This window comes from Lucilia cuprina, chromosome 5 (genome assembly GCF_022045245.1).
Source record: "Lucilia cuprina isolate Lc7/37 chromosome 5, ASM2204524v1, whole genome shotgun sequence".
Classification (NCBI taxonomy): Eukaryota; Metazoa; Arthropoda; class Insecta; order Diptera; family Calliphoridae; genus Lucilia; species Lucilia cuprina.
Window position 1 is genome coordinate 34418637 of NC_060953.1, and position 15975 is coordinate 34434611.

Consider the following 15975-nt stretch of genomic DNA (forward strand, 5'->3'; position numbering starts at 1 on the left):
AAAATAATAATAAAATTTATCTTTTTAATGTTTTTTGAAATCCAACAAACAAATTATTTATTTGCCACTGTGAAAAATATGGAGGAATTAAAAAAATGTTTTCTAAATTTAAAAAAATTATGGATTGTAGATAAAATTTTCTACTTTAAAATGGGTTTAAATTTAATGTTTGGCAAATATAAAACTGGCTGAGAGTAAAACGATTTAGTTTAAGAATTAAATGTATGTTTTGCAAATTGCCTTCGTATTGTAACTGGTGTCAACCGAATAAAGTCTATTTTGTTTTTAAAATATTTATGACTCCGAAAATCAAAAATTTTTGTTTCAATATCGGCATGACATGGAACAGCCAAATAATCTTCAAAGGACTTGGTCTGTAAATGAATGAATGTGTAAGGCAGATGTAGCTACTCATCGGCGAAAAAGTATGTTTTACAATTTAATTTGAACTCGTTTGAGTTCATAACAAATCTATACGAGTTCGAATTCAGAGATATAATGAAATAAATCGAAAGTAGTTATTACATCCTAGCAGTTCGATCGGACAGACTCGAATTTTATATATAACCTACCTCTTAGGATACCCCTACTCAAATGACTAGCTATTTAAAAATGTGTTTGTTCTACGATAAAGTCAATCGTCACCCCATAGATTACGAAGAGACTGACAAAAAGCTTAAGTTTGTTTGCCTACTCTCTTGCTTACAAAGAGACAATTATCTTCATCTTTGTTTACAAAGTGTACATCTGTGACAAAAGACGAATTAGAACCAATCAGATCACTGGAAATCGCTCCCTGCTAGCCCGTCGTGGTTAGCACCAAAACCTTCGCTGGTATGTCAACAATCGGCCCTACTCCAGTCTCTGTGGACCAAGCGGTGACCCCTGGTTGCACCGTCGAACTCGATTTCGGGTCCAACTACTGCTCTCTCATCCGCCCTCAGGGATCTCGAAACCCTTCCTTGGAGAATTGTAGCTCGGTGCAAAGCTCGATGTGATCCCTGTCAACAAGATACCTCATGACCCTGAGGCGATTCTGGAGTACCTTCAGAGCTGTGCGTCTATCGGGGTGACGACACGACCCCAAACCATCGCAGAGCACGGACAGAGGAAATCCAGATGACCCGGCCGATACTGACGAAATGAAGAACTCCTAAAAAAGCTCAACCTTGCTTGGAGATCTCTTCACTAGCCAGTGCCACGACGACGATCCTCTGAATACTGAAACAGACGGTGTCGATGTAACCGCCATCTACGACTCAGACCATGGTGAAGGTGATCCAAATGAACCTTAACCACTCTAAAGCAGCTTCGATTAGCTAACATCTAAAAGCACTGTTTTAATGATAGTGACGATATGTCATCTGCTCTAGAAAACTTCTGTTTAATTAATTGGGTTTAAATCCTACAATATTCGATTTACGTAATTTGCAGGGGAAAGAATTTTTTAGTTCTAAGATAATTTTTGTAAACAATTCTAGGGAATAAAGATTAGAGTAATTACAAATAAATAGATCTAGTCCTATGAATGATATTGAGATTCTTTATAGATACATTCACTTCTCTTGGAGAACTATTTGTGGATTTTTTATGAAAATTTAAATGAAATGCAGGGATCTTGAATACCAAAATCAAGCTGGTAGAGAGTGAGTCCAAACGATTCAGATAAATTCGCAATTCCTTCATAAATGTGCAATTGTTATAAAATATTAATTTTTTAAATTGCCAAATAGTTCTCAATAAATTTTCACCAAATTCTAGAATCTAGATTGATCTGTTGTTGCCAAAATACATACATACATACATACATACATACATACATACATACATACATATAAAAATAATAAGATAAATAAAATTTACAAATTTTTAAATATTCAAGTAATATGCAGTTCAAAAAAAAAAGCAAAAACAGTTCGTCATTTCGATCTAGTTTTTCAGAAATATAAATAAACACAAAAACAATTACAATTACATGATAAATCAGACACAACGTTCACAATGTCTACTCCTCCACATTCGTGTGTTTTTTTTGCTTATTTTCATTATTTAATAATGTTTCTTTTTAATTTTCATGTGTTTTCCAAGATTGTTTTTTTCTCTATTTTTTCCTTATTTTAGTAAAATTTTATATGCCTAAGTATTTTCTTTTTATTTTGTATATATTTTTATTATGTCTTTATTGCATTTTTTGCGTCTTTATTGGTTTTTCGTGAGTGTGTGTATTGAAAAGTGTCTGTGATTTTTGTTTTTATTTTTTTATGAAGAAGAAGAGTAAAATATTAGTCACGTCATGTGTAGAGCTTTTTTTACATTTTATTATTAATTCATACAATAAAAGAAAATTAAAATATGAAATTGTTTATGCTATGTTTCCACTGGCTTGCAAGCAACTAGATTTATGTCAATCTCTTTAAAGTTGTTTCCTCTGAGCAATGAAAACATTCAGTTTGAATGAATAGCCCATAGTTGCATTTGTTGTTTGTTCCTAGATACAACGCAGAATTTCATATGAAAATCTTGTTTTGTCAAAAATATGTAAAAAATCTACATGATTAATTTTATTTAATTTGCTCTCAATGGAAACATCTTATTAAATACATATGTAGTAGATCTAAAATCCATTTTGCTTATACCATAAACTTTCGATGGTTTGTGGCGTTGATAACACTGTTTTTTGTAAAATAATGAGAAAACAAATGTTAACCGTTATTTTTTTAATATTTGTGATAAATAAATATGTATTCCTGATTATTTCACCAGTCATTCTTGTGTCACTTATTCAATCACTCATTCCCTTAATGCAGTTCATTGTTTTGTTGAAGTGCTGTTGTTTCTTTTATAACCTCCCTCCCGTAATCACTTAATCTTCTTAACGAAAATTATCTTATTTACAATATTTAATTGTTCAAACATACAAACAAATATTGAAAATGATTAATCTTTGGTGTTTTTTTTTTGGTTAATTTTTTTAAGGCATAAAATGAATTCATTTCAGGATTTATTTTTTTTTTCTTATTTGTCTGCAAAAACTTTTCAGAAAATACCTAAAAACATAAATGAAATATTGTGTGAATACATATGTTGTATAGTAAGCCGATACCAAGAATTTTTTTTAAATTTAATTATTAAATCGATTTAAGGCGAGTAAGAAATGGACGATAATGCATAATTGTTTTATATGAGGGAATTTCTCCGTTTTCATGGGGTAATTTTATACCCATTACATTTAGGCATTAAATTTCCACAAGTCTGTTTAAGGCTAATAGGTATTTCCGCCTAGAGATGAATGATATTATCTAATGATCGCATATAATTGATCGGACAATCTTTATTTGCTATTCAATAATAAGAAAAAACTTCGGTAGATAAGACAAGTTCAAAATTTCAGATTAATATATCTAATGGAGTTCCTATTTATACTTGATCAAAATGCTCCAAAATATACCGTATATTTGAATTGTATTTCATAAATGTGCTATAATTAACACCTTTTTGCGAGGCATGTTAACTTCGTGAACTCACCACATTTTGTTATTATTGCAATCTTAGGTAAAAGTGGTGACCGCCGGGTCTAAAAACTGGTGATGAAAAAATTTAACCTTAACCTTTCTTTGGAATGATCTGACAAGAGGTTGAACAAGATAAACACGTAATCTGTTACCATGGGAACCGGTAAACCACATAGTAGATTTTCAGACTTTGTACCGGTTATTGAAGAGGTCACATCAGAGTACATGCCGTGGTTAAAGTTTAAACATAAATTCGCGGAAAGAGAATGTAAGGAGCTACGACAGGTTAAGTCTATAATTTGGAACAATTTCGCTGCTGTATTCGAGACAACACATGTCTCGCAGAGGAGTGACTGTGATACTAAGCGATAGAAATGGGTTGGTGTTAAGTGTATATGATAAGGGATGGATGTAACAGTGAATCTAGAATAAGTGTGTTTGGATGTTATTATATCATACATTACTATAGTGGGGATGTTATTATGCGTTTGTGCTGATGCTTGTAACACCAAAAATATCGGTCCTATACCAACCTTAAAGTATACAAATCGGGTTTGTCTATCTGCATATTCCTGGGAAGCCCGAATTGGGCTTTTGAGCTCATAATAAACTTATTTTGAGATAAGTCTAAAAGATACTGTCAGTTTTCGTAATAGTTGGGCTTGACTCCCATATAAAGTTTCCTTCTGAAATTGCAAACTCATTGGAGTAGCGTATCATATGTTCAGATATGTCCGACTATATTTCTTTCTTGTTCAGTACGATTAAGAGGTATCTTAAAAGAGTGTCCCTCGAGACACTCTAATAAGTAGAATTTATGTCCCAGTGTGCTCTGTTCATTGTGAATCATTTTTTTTTAACCTAGAAAGCAGGCATTGTATTTTGAATAACAAATTCATTAAAATTTTGAAATTTTTCAAGGAAAGAAATTATTTTTTATAAATATTACATATAAAATTATCAATATATTTTACTTAATATTAATAAAGTTTTTTTTAGAAATTGTTGTGACCTATAATGATAACGAAATATTTAGAAAATTCGAAAAATTGTGTTGAATATAGTTTGTTGTTTTTGTCATTCCAAATGTGTTCCAAAGATCTTAAGAGGTGAGCACATTGTATTTATTAGAAATTATCAAATTGGTTCATACTACAGACCGAAATTATACCCAGCAATAAAAAATGTCATTCCATTTCTAGTGCATCGAAATATTGGCTTCTGTTACTTAATCGTTTCTCAGACCAGATGGCCGTCAATCGGTCAACAGAAGGTTTTGCAGGTGAGCATATATAATCCCGGTCGAGTATTCTACAAACTTAACATACAACAAACGTGCTCTCGGAGTATCAAAGAAACTGGTTGTATATAAGCCTTGAACATATAAAAAGTTCCTTCGAAGAGCATTCGTAAGTATATGAGAGCTCCTGTAAATGAATTATTTTAATAACAACAAAACATGTTTGTTTTCAAAACTGCAGGATATCTTAAAATCCTTTACAAATATGTATGTATGTATGTATGTATGTATGTATGTATGTATGTATGTATGTATGTATGTATGTATGTATGTATGTATGTATGTATGTATGTATGTATGTATGTATGTATGTATGTTTTAAAGTTTAAACTTAAACTTAATTAATTTCTATTCAATAATGTGCCATCTTTATGCTCACAGCTGTTGTGTTTCAGCCACATTTTTTTTCTGTGGCTTTTGCCAATAAACATCTTAACATTTTGAGAGACAAGCAAAGAAAACATCTGCCATTTTAATTTTAAGAAAGTAATTTAAAAAACCCCTTTATTAAACACAAAATTGTTCGGTCTTTCTTGGAGCATCATCAACAACCATTCATTCATTATTTCATTGCCATCATCAAGTATTCTATATCTACTCCTTTAACTTAAACAAATAATTTCCAAAGACATATTTCTCTTTGAAGAAACCCATTTTAAACAATTTCCCAAAAAAAAAACCATAAGAGTATCAAAATGAAAATGTTTTGTTTAAATTTAAATTATGTTTATTAAAAAATTATTTTGCGGTCATTTATATTTCTTTTGGCACAAAAACATTTCAAGGACATTTGCCCTGAATTTCTGCTACTCGTTTCTTTTATTCATTATTTTAATGGGCAAAACACCGGCGGCATGAGTTCATAAATCTCCGCAGAACTCTTTAACGCCTGAATGGCGGAAAAAAGATATTTTTAATAAATTATATTTATTAACAAATTAATAGACAAACCATAACATACCGCCAAATAACAATCAATTTCAATATGAGATACGAGATACATTTATTTTCATATTTTAAATATTTATTAAAAAATTAAATTTGAAGAAAAAAAAAAATAATGAAATATTCACAGTGAACAGGTTTCTTATGGCAAATCAAATAAACCAACAACCAATTAGGTATTTCTTTTAGAATGCTTTTTTCACTTTCCAAATGTTTTTCTCAACAAAATAGAATTTTAGAAAAATTCGAGGTGGTATCGAACATATTTTGAAAAAACGTTTCTAAAACTAAAGTTTGTGGACGAAAAAGAAAATAAACATTCAGCGAGAGAAAAAAACAGTTTTTGTTTTCATTTCGTGTTCATTTTGTATTTTTTTCGTAAAATTTTTGTTGATTTTTTGTTTGTTTTTGTATTCATCCATCCATCCATCTATCCATTCCTCCTGTGACCATCTAAAAATAGTATTCATTCGTAGTCGTGTCTATTGTATAGTCAGCCAGCCAACCGTTTAAAGAACAACAACAAAAACATTCCAAAAAAAAAACGCATATGTTTTGTTCCTCCAACGTAGTGTGCCGCGTACGAATATTCTCTCATGTATGTGTGTTTGTATCATGTATGTTTGACATCATATAAAAATGTGTACAGATTCGTTTAGGTTTTGTATATAACGATATTAGGGTGGTTTCTTTTTTACGGAAATTTTGTCAAAGAGTTGACAATTGAATTGACACCAAAGTGATAATCATTTTTAATAACATCCTTTGTCAAATAAGGTCGAATTGTAACATTGACAACGATTGTAACATTGACAACGATGCGTTGTCAGAATTACAACGTTGGTTGTCGTTTGGTTACGCTTTGTGTCATTTCGGTAGAGCACGTTGTCATTTCCTTTACAATCCTTTTGATGACGGATTGTGCAAATTTCGGTTGTTTTCTATTGGATTTTCCCCTTTGTATACCGAAATTTTGGATATGGACCTTGATAGTAGGTTTAATTCGGAGTAACCTTGTATATGTTATTAGTATAGACTAATCTCCGAAAAAACAACAACCAGTCCTGGCACAGTTGGTTGGATACAAAAGCAATATATGTATTATTAGGAACGAAAAGGAAGAGTATAAGGACTTTATTAGGGTAACATACGGCCATTGCGTAAATAAAGCCTTTAGGGATAAAAGGCTCGGTAACATGCATTAGTTTCGCAGGTTGTACGAAGATGAACTATTCCTAGAATACAGATCCTGAGTAAGCAATAGCCTTAGCATCTCTGAGTGATGTAAAACCATTTAAAAAATAAACTAAACTGTAGTATGCGTTATACAAACTGGAAACGAGTATCCACTAGAAGTTTCATGGTATTCTCTACTCTTCTACTTATGTGATCGATTATAGATTCAGTTCGATTGGAAAAAAGTTGTTTATACTCTTAAAAATGTGTCCTCAAAATTCCCACGATTTCTTGAATCCAGTTGTAACCAAACAGTATGTTCAACAGATTATATTTGATATGTTAGAACTCATATTTAAGATATATAGTTCGGATCATAATTGAAACAGTGAATAGAAAAAGTTTCTATCTAGAACTAGTAGAACTTAAGAAATACTCCAGTATATTCAATAAATGGTCGATCTCTAAAGTTTAGAGTCCACAACCAACTTTTTTGCTTTTCACATTAATCGTCGATTTAATTTCTTTGAATGTTCTCCCTGTTTAGGAGAGAATATCGAGCTTGAGAAAATTTTTAATTGCCCACGTAAATTGATAAAATGTCTTTACTTTCTTTGAGTTCGACAAGTTTTGTATTCGTTCGAACGTTCCTTTATCAGTTGATTAGTAAGAAAATGTTATTAGAAGTTTATAAATTGGATTCTTAGAGATTATTTAGCAACTCGTTTCGAATATAAAATCAATTTTTTTCTTTTGGAAACACTTTAGAAGCATTTTAGAATCACAAAAATATTTCACACTAGCGACACCACTAGTTCAAGGGTTACTGATCAAATTGGTTCTATGGCTGTAACATCTTACAACTAGTTAATTTAAGACAAAATTGAAAGTCTTTTTTTTCAAAATTTCTCCAATTATGGTTTAAAAATTATATTGTCATCATCGATTTCGCTCACTTCCGGTTCATTAATGAGTGTGAATATTAGTAAAATTCTTTCATAAAACATCAGCTGCTAATAGAGCAGCTCATTTGTCAAAAAAAAACTTGTCTTGTGAGAACATTTTTTTTATTGTTAAACATGTTTTTTTCTGATCTTGTGCGAAATATTAAAGTTTATTTCAAGATGATTCGCAAAATTGTGTTAATTTCATAACTTAGAAGAGAGTTGTTTTTTTTTGCAATTCAAAATCAGGTGGCATTTTATTTATAGCTGTATTTCAAAATATAGTCAAACGCTAATGAGATTTTTAGGTATAATTACACTGTGCTACAATATTTTTTGCAGGTAGTTATTAAGTTGATATTATTATTAATTGTAATAAGATACTATGTTCCTTTTAGAGCGAGTTTTTGAGTTGGCAATCAAATGCCAAGTACAAGATTTAACTTCGCAGTGTTGCCATACAAAACAAACAGAAAACGTCACAACTTGTTATCAAAACAATGAATGTTTTATAAAAAAGAAGAAGAAATTGCAAAAGTAATATAAAAATTAACGAAAACTTAAATTTAAAACAAAAAATATATTGTGAAGTCCCAATAATTTATACTAATCGATAAATTTAATGTTTATTTTAATAAAAATTGTATTAATTTTTTTGCATCAGCTGTTTACACTTTTGCATTTCTTGCTCAAGTTTAAACCACGCCAATTGTACGCTTAAACCAGTAAACAAAACTATCTGATTGAGTATTCAAAAACAACCTTCGAAGATTAATTTTAATTTAATCCCTAATCCTACATCATGAGTCGGATCGAGATCGAGTGTCATTATGACAATTTGGAGTTTCTTACTTTAGAGATATAGTTAAGATAGATCAACATTTTACCGTTATCCATAGAAATTTAGAAATAGATTCCTAGATTAAGCTGGCCATAGATGAAATAATTGGAAATATAGGCATTTTATTTGAAAATAATATAAACTTTCAAAGCTCATGTGTATTTTTATATTCTATGGGGTAGGTAATGAATAATAATGATGAAATTTAATTTAATTCCTTTACACAATCTTTCGTTGCCTTAAACCAAGATAATGAGTTAAAAAATAGTTTCATCTACAGGTGTGTAGTTAGATATTTTCAAAACTAACTCATAGTCAGTTGCATAAACACACCTTAAAGATTTTATATTTGCATATTTGACACTTAAATGAATTTTCCATTTACATCCAATCAAAATATTTAACTTAGAAGAACAGAGGGTGTAACATTTAACACCACAGACGACATAGATATGTACATACCAATTCCTTATTTACTTTACTTTCGCTTACAAGTGTTATACGACAAAAGCATCACTGTCCACTGCTTAACAAGTTGGCAACACTTAATAAAATATTTAAAAATTTGTGTATTTTTTTGCAAACTCAACCAAACATCTAACAAAAAAAGTGTTTTCTTTTTTTGAGAGAAATACAAAACAAAATAATATATACTTTTTGTTGTTATTCTGTGGCGTTCTACAGCACGATGCACGTAAATAAATAAATAAAAATACTAAAAAGCAAGCTAGAAATATCCGCATGCAGACATTTACACATACTTTCGTACTAATAAATGTGTATGATTTTACCCAGTGAACATTTTATAGTAAATTTATTTAAAAAAACGTACCGAGATTGCTAAAACTTGAGAAATTCATGTAATTTCAACAAACGATATCTCAGTTTATCGTAATTTATATTCTAGTATAGGTAAAAATATCTTGTAAAAAGAATATTTTGCTCTGAATCAGATATAACAGAGGTTAATTAGTTATTTTGAAGTCAAAAGATAGGGCTTTCAAAAAGGTCCGATTTTGTAATGTTATTACATCTAGAAAAACGTATTTCTTGAAACTTTTCCTTGAAGAATGTTCTGAACTTACTTTCCTTTAGTGGACCAAACTTGATTTTATAAGTGCGACAATAAATTATGACTAGATGTCCCTATAAATGAAGAGGATTTGAAGCTTTCAAAGTTCTTATCAAAATAATTCACTTTTACCAGATTCATACACATAATCGCATCCTCAAACTCAATCTGACGCAGTAGGTATGATTATGAGAAAGATTAACGTAACATTAAACGAAGCACATATTAACAAGGCAGATATACGCCGAGACAGTTTAAATCAGAGGCTCTGATATAATTCAATAGCAGTCCTTAATATTGCCACTAGAATATTGGAATCTTACCTTCTAGAATTATTGTGAAATGTTCCTTTAAAACTTCATTAAAGGTTGTTAAACCTCTTGATTTTCTGATTAGTAACCTCGGTATTTGATCTATTTATCTCCCTTTATTTGAGCATTGAAGCCATGTACTTGTTACAATTGCTGCTCGACAAGGAATGTAATACTATTGTATATTTTATTCTGTACTACATAATTGAAGTTTTGTATTTTGTGAACCATAATTGGGGTCTAAAATATTTTTGTTGACGTTCCATGTTATCGTTATGGCGTTTTTCTGATGGGATTTGACGCTTTTATAAAAGTTCCACTGTTGCCGAGTGTTCTCTCCGTTAGAACAAAACGTCTTGTTTGCTAGTTAAGAGGGCCGTAGGGTAAAATTTTAATGTCCGAAATCCAGATGGGTAGACTATCTCCGTTTTCTGGTCGGGCCAACGTTAATCATAAAAAAGAAAATATTTCACTGCTTTGTATAAATTTTGTTCATGATCAGAACTATCTGGCACTGGTAGAACTAATCAATTTTGTTTTTAGTAGCGGTTGAATCTCAAATCGTTTGATTTTAGGTTACCTGGGTAGTTGTTGTATATAAAATTGCGTATTTATGTATGTATATTTTATACACACTTTGTCATAGTCATTGTGTTTCTGTTTCTTTAGCTTATATTCTTTATCTTGGGCCTCTTCTCTATACAGTCTTTCTTCTATATATAAAAAATGTATATTAAACAGAAAATAACTTTAAAGATACGCACGCAAAATAAAATCTTGGACAAAGTCAGCAAAACACACAACCAGCTAAATGAACAACCTACCAAGCAAACTGCTAGTGAAGGAAACTATAAAAATTGCATAGTTTTGCATTTAATAGAATGTGTGTTTGGAATATATTTACACTTAAACATTTACATACACAGGCATACATATAACCGGCAGTTTTTAAGCTAAAAGGAATGAGACTAGTTCGTTTATTGGTTCTTAAGTGTATAGCTAGTGTTTTGTTTCTGTAGCCAACAAATTCAAACAAGGATTGTAGGGTTGTAGTGAATTTATACGTACATATAAGTATGCATATGAAAAAGTATGCAATATTGTCTCAATATACGTTTGTATGTATAGTAAGTATTCTTAAAATATGCAAACCTTATTTCATGCATATTTCAAAACATTTGATAGTTTTTGAACTTCCTTGAAATTGAAAAGGCCCATATTGCAGTTTTTTTGCTTTATCCTTTACAATTTTTATTTACGGCTTAAACATTTTTTTATAAATAAAGGTCAAGGAAAATAATTGAAGTTGTTTAGAGTAAAAAGAGAAACATTATAAGGTTTTTGAAATGTTAACTTTACTTTAAGCATTACTTAGTAATGCTTAGGCAAAAGCTATGCACTTACTTTATAAGACTTTGAATAATGAATTTAAGTTTAGTTCTTCAAAAGTTCTTCACATTCAAATTTTCTACAATTTTGGTACATCTGTCTTTTTTAAATATATCTTAAAAAAAATTGGATGATATGAGAAGCAGGGCCAAATTCCACAACTTTGACAGTAAAGTATGTTGGTGTAAAAGTGTGTGTGTTATGCAGCTGAGTTTAAGACGCGCGAGGAATCCATTGGCTCAAAATTTAAGGTAAAAGTTGGCCTTAAGTTTTACATTGAAGATCACTGTTTATCTAATTATATAACGGAATGGGTATTAACGAAATATGAAATGATTAAGTTAAGTCTAAGATCGTAATGGATTGTAAGAAAGCTCTAACTGAATACTCTCCCCGTGGCAAGTTTTACATCATATGATTACCAAGCTACTCAAAAGTAGTCGGGAAGGGGAATTCGGGGTAGTTTGCACAAACGCAAAATCATTTGATGCAACAAGGCATAATACCAAATATGGGTGAGAGAAACTCACAAGTCCTCTGGGGGTAGAACCACAAAGATGCAACAAAATAAGACATCCTGAGGTTAGTTAGTTCGAAAGTTAGATGTACATACATATATACATCAAATCCGAAGAAATATACCTCTATCGGGCCTGTTGTGCTCTCCTTAACCATTGTCTCAGGTGGGAATTGAACCCGGTCTACCAGACTAGAACACTAACCAATAACCTGTATACAGGATATACAGGATTACGGTTACAGATATACAAAATTGGATGTCCAGATTCAGAGTTGAGTAGACTATGTACAGATTAAACAGTAAAACTCTGGAGAAATTTTTTTTCTACTTTCAAGCTTTGGCCAAAATTAAATGTATATATCATGGAAGAAATATTATTCAGGAAGGTTGAAAAGAAGCGCACAACAGGTCCGATATTGGCCTAGGACCTAGGTGTATCTTTTTAGATTTAATGTAATTGCAACCTCTTATCAACCTAATCATTCAACACCAAAAAAGTTAAAACTTTAATGATTGAAAGTGTTTAGAAGGTCCTAGACTTACACTAGTTATAACATGCAATTTAGAAATTTGTTCTTAGAACCCTTTAGTGCATTTATAATTAGATTTTGGTCAAAGATCATGATTATATAAGATTTTTTTTAACAGCGGATAAAGCAATTGGTGGGTTCTCCACGTAATAAGGGAAAAAATAGTTCTGTTCCATTGAAATGTCTGTTTGTTTACAGATTCTCTTTGAATAATGATAAAGTTAATCTGAGACTTTAATACGTATTTCGAATCGAAAGAAAAACCTTTTAAAACACAATGTGTGAATGTTATCTTGTTAAGTATGGATTATGGGCAAGTCATATACATTTATCAATATCAGAGCTTTTGTACGTAATCATATTGAAATTTCCTCTGTATTCAGACCACCGATGTAGTAGCTTTGAAAACTTGTGGAAACATTTTCTCTGCAAAAATTGTGTACTCCACACAGTCGTTAGAAGAGTACATTTCAAAGCTTTAGGACGGGTCCAAAACTAATCCAAATATATAGAAAAATCATACAATATTTTACATTGTGATGTCCTAGTTAAGGGCCACGTATCCATCTATGCATTACATCGGAGTAATTCTAAAACTGCTTCGTTGTATAAATTTTGGGATAACATGATACGCAACATGGTCCCATGTAATGTTGTTTAAAAAAAAAATGAAATGAAAATGATCCATGTCTGCGTTACATATGACTACTAAACAGATCATGTACTTCAATATTGTTTACAGGGGAGTAGTTGTTGAATTACTTAAATGGATCGTTTATACTAATAACTTCTGCAATTAAATGTTCTGTAATAGGTTAAGGCAGTCAGCATTCGAAACCTACTTATGTTATCACTGAAGTACTAGAACTTTCTTTGTCTCCATTTTTGTGAAATGATCGTTAACCACTTCAATGACGAGATTCCCCGCTATATGTGTTCATAGTTGTTGCAAATCCTGTAAGAGAACCTTTTCAGCAACGACCCTTCGTTTATTGTAAATATGTTTTGTACAAGAAATATGTGAAAACTTTTAATTTTGAAGTGGTTGTCAAAAATACATATCTAAACCGGAGTTTCTTCAAAAATTCCTAAAATATTATTAAAGAAATGTGCATAATTTTCAGAACTTTTATAATAGTATTATGGATATCGTTATAACAAGTTTTTGCTGTACCTAAAGTTTCTCTATTAACGTGTATTCTAATGTTTATTCCAGCAATAATTTATACTTTTAAAAATTAAATATATAAATATTGCACATCTACAAGGTCGCCTGTGGATTTGTTCCTTTTATTAAAATTCTGACTTTTAAATATATTTTTCATTTTTTTTTTCTAAAATTCTTGGAAATGGTAATGAAGTTAGTATTACATAAAATATTTCTTTCTATACCTGTCTCTGAATAGAAATGATTTATTTTACCGCTTGTCAAAAGTGAATCATCATCCATTTCTTTTAAGTAAAACAAAAAAATGAAAAAAAAACTTAAGAAATTTGGTAGAATATTTGTAGACACACCTTAACCCCTTGTTAACCCTCTTTCAATATTTTGACATCTTAAACATACAAGTAAACTTACATATTGAAAACATTTGTTTGAACAGTACGGTATAAAATTAAGGGGACACTTTTTAAGGAAAACTTAGAAAATATATTGAAAAAGCTTAAAAAGAAAACTAGTAATTTGAGCATAAAAGTGTAAGTTTTTAGATTTATGATGCAAACCAGATATTGGTCCTACAACTACAACTCCAGTGTTGTAGGACATTTTTTTGCTTAAACTATACATATTGACACATGGTTAATTTATTATATCCACTAACACTATGAATGTATAAAATATCCCACAAACATTTAACTTTTATATAATTTTATGTTTCTTTCATGTTTTTTTTTTGCTTTTTTCAGAAACATTTAACTTTTATATAATTTTATGTTTCTTTCATGTTTTTTTTTTGCTTTTTTCAGAGAATTAAAAAAAAAACACGATAAAAAAAGCGCGCAAAAAATTCCAACCAAAAAGTTGCGAATTTAAAAAGTAGAAAAAAAACTGATTTGGCAAATATATATAATAAATCTGGTTATAAATGAAAACGAAACTGTATCATCATTACGTTGTTGTTAACTTTTTTTTCACATTTATTTTATTTGTTGTGATTGTATCTGAGAGTATCCCAAGACTCTTGTATGAAACAGTGTGAGTCTTTAAGAGTTTGTGACGTTAAGAAAAAACGATAAATGTGTGTGCATTAACAACGTTTAAACTTGAAAAAGATAGATTTTTTCTACATTTTTATCGTATTTTCCACTACGGATTTGGCTTTTGAGGTCTTTACAACAGAAAAAAAAAACAGAAAATCAATGATGCTGTTTTAGACAAGAAGCAGACTGGAAAGAAATAAACAAAAAAACAGACAGACAGACGTTTTACAAGAAAAAAAAAAAAAAAAACGACAACTATTAAGGCAAAACCTATAAGCCATCTAACAAGAAACAAAAATACTATAAAAACAATGACATCAAACCAAATGTCCGTTTAAGAGTAATCTTTTGTTGTTGTTGTTGTTGTTTTGCCCACCTTAGTCTGTCCTCTTGCCAGTCGCTTCTGTTTTGGCCAAAGATTGTTTGTTTAAATTGTTTCGTGGTTCATTGTTTATCCGCTCTCCAATGTATTTTTGTCTTTGTTGTTCTAGTTGTTTTTTTCTTCTGTAGATATGGACTTGGACTTGTTGTTATTTTCTTTATAATACCAAAAATGGAAAGAAATATGTATTGTTAGTATTTTTATTTTATTTTAATATGAAAAAATATTTTTTCTTTTTAAATAATGGACACAGTGGTACATTTTTTTTAGCATTTTTTGAGTTAAGAATAGATTTAATCTGATAAGAATTCCTTAGATGACTTTCCCGAAATTTCTTTATATACAGCCCAATATCAAGAGTAGATAAGTAACATACGAAGAAAATATTTTCGGTCTACATAAAGGCAAAAAATACGTTTTAAATTTATAAACATCTGGTACAAAATTGACATCAAAGTGTTATTAATTTTTTAATAACATTCATTGTTAAAGTATATGCGGCTAATTCTCAAATCATCAACTAAAATATAAATAATACACGACATTTTAAATCAACAAAAATTACAACACTATGTTGTCAAACAAAGACGTGTTAAAGTGCCACAAAACGTAATCAGAATGACAACGTGCATTGTTGCAATGACAACGATGCGTTGTTAAAATGATAAGTGAGTAAGATAAATTTTAAATACATTCGCTGTCTAAATCTAACAACAAAAATGGAAAGCTGACTTTTGACAACGGATTGTATCAATTTCGGTATTTTTATATCAGTATTTTCTGTTTCAGTTCTTTTGGCTATATCGCACTTTAATCGAATTTAAAAATCGGATGTTATTCTATAATTCAAC

At 30.3% G+C, this 15975-nt stretch overlaps 2 long non-coding RNA genes across 2 annotated transcripts in view; both read left to right on the forward strand.

Moving 5' to 3' along the window:
• The window catches only part of LOC111679559, a 36813-nt gene that overhangs the window by 1571 nt on the left and 19267 nt on the right, over window positions 1-15975 (forward strand). The gene's annotated exons all lie outside the window — the stretch shown is intronic.
• Window positions 97-8332, forward strand: LOC124420101. Its single transcript, XR_006941033.1, has 3 exons — window positions 97-4621; window positions 4715-4921; window positions 8276-8332. It is a non-coding gene; the product is annotated as an uncharacterized LOC124420101 (long non-coding RNA).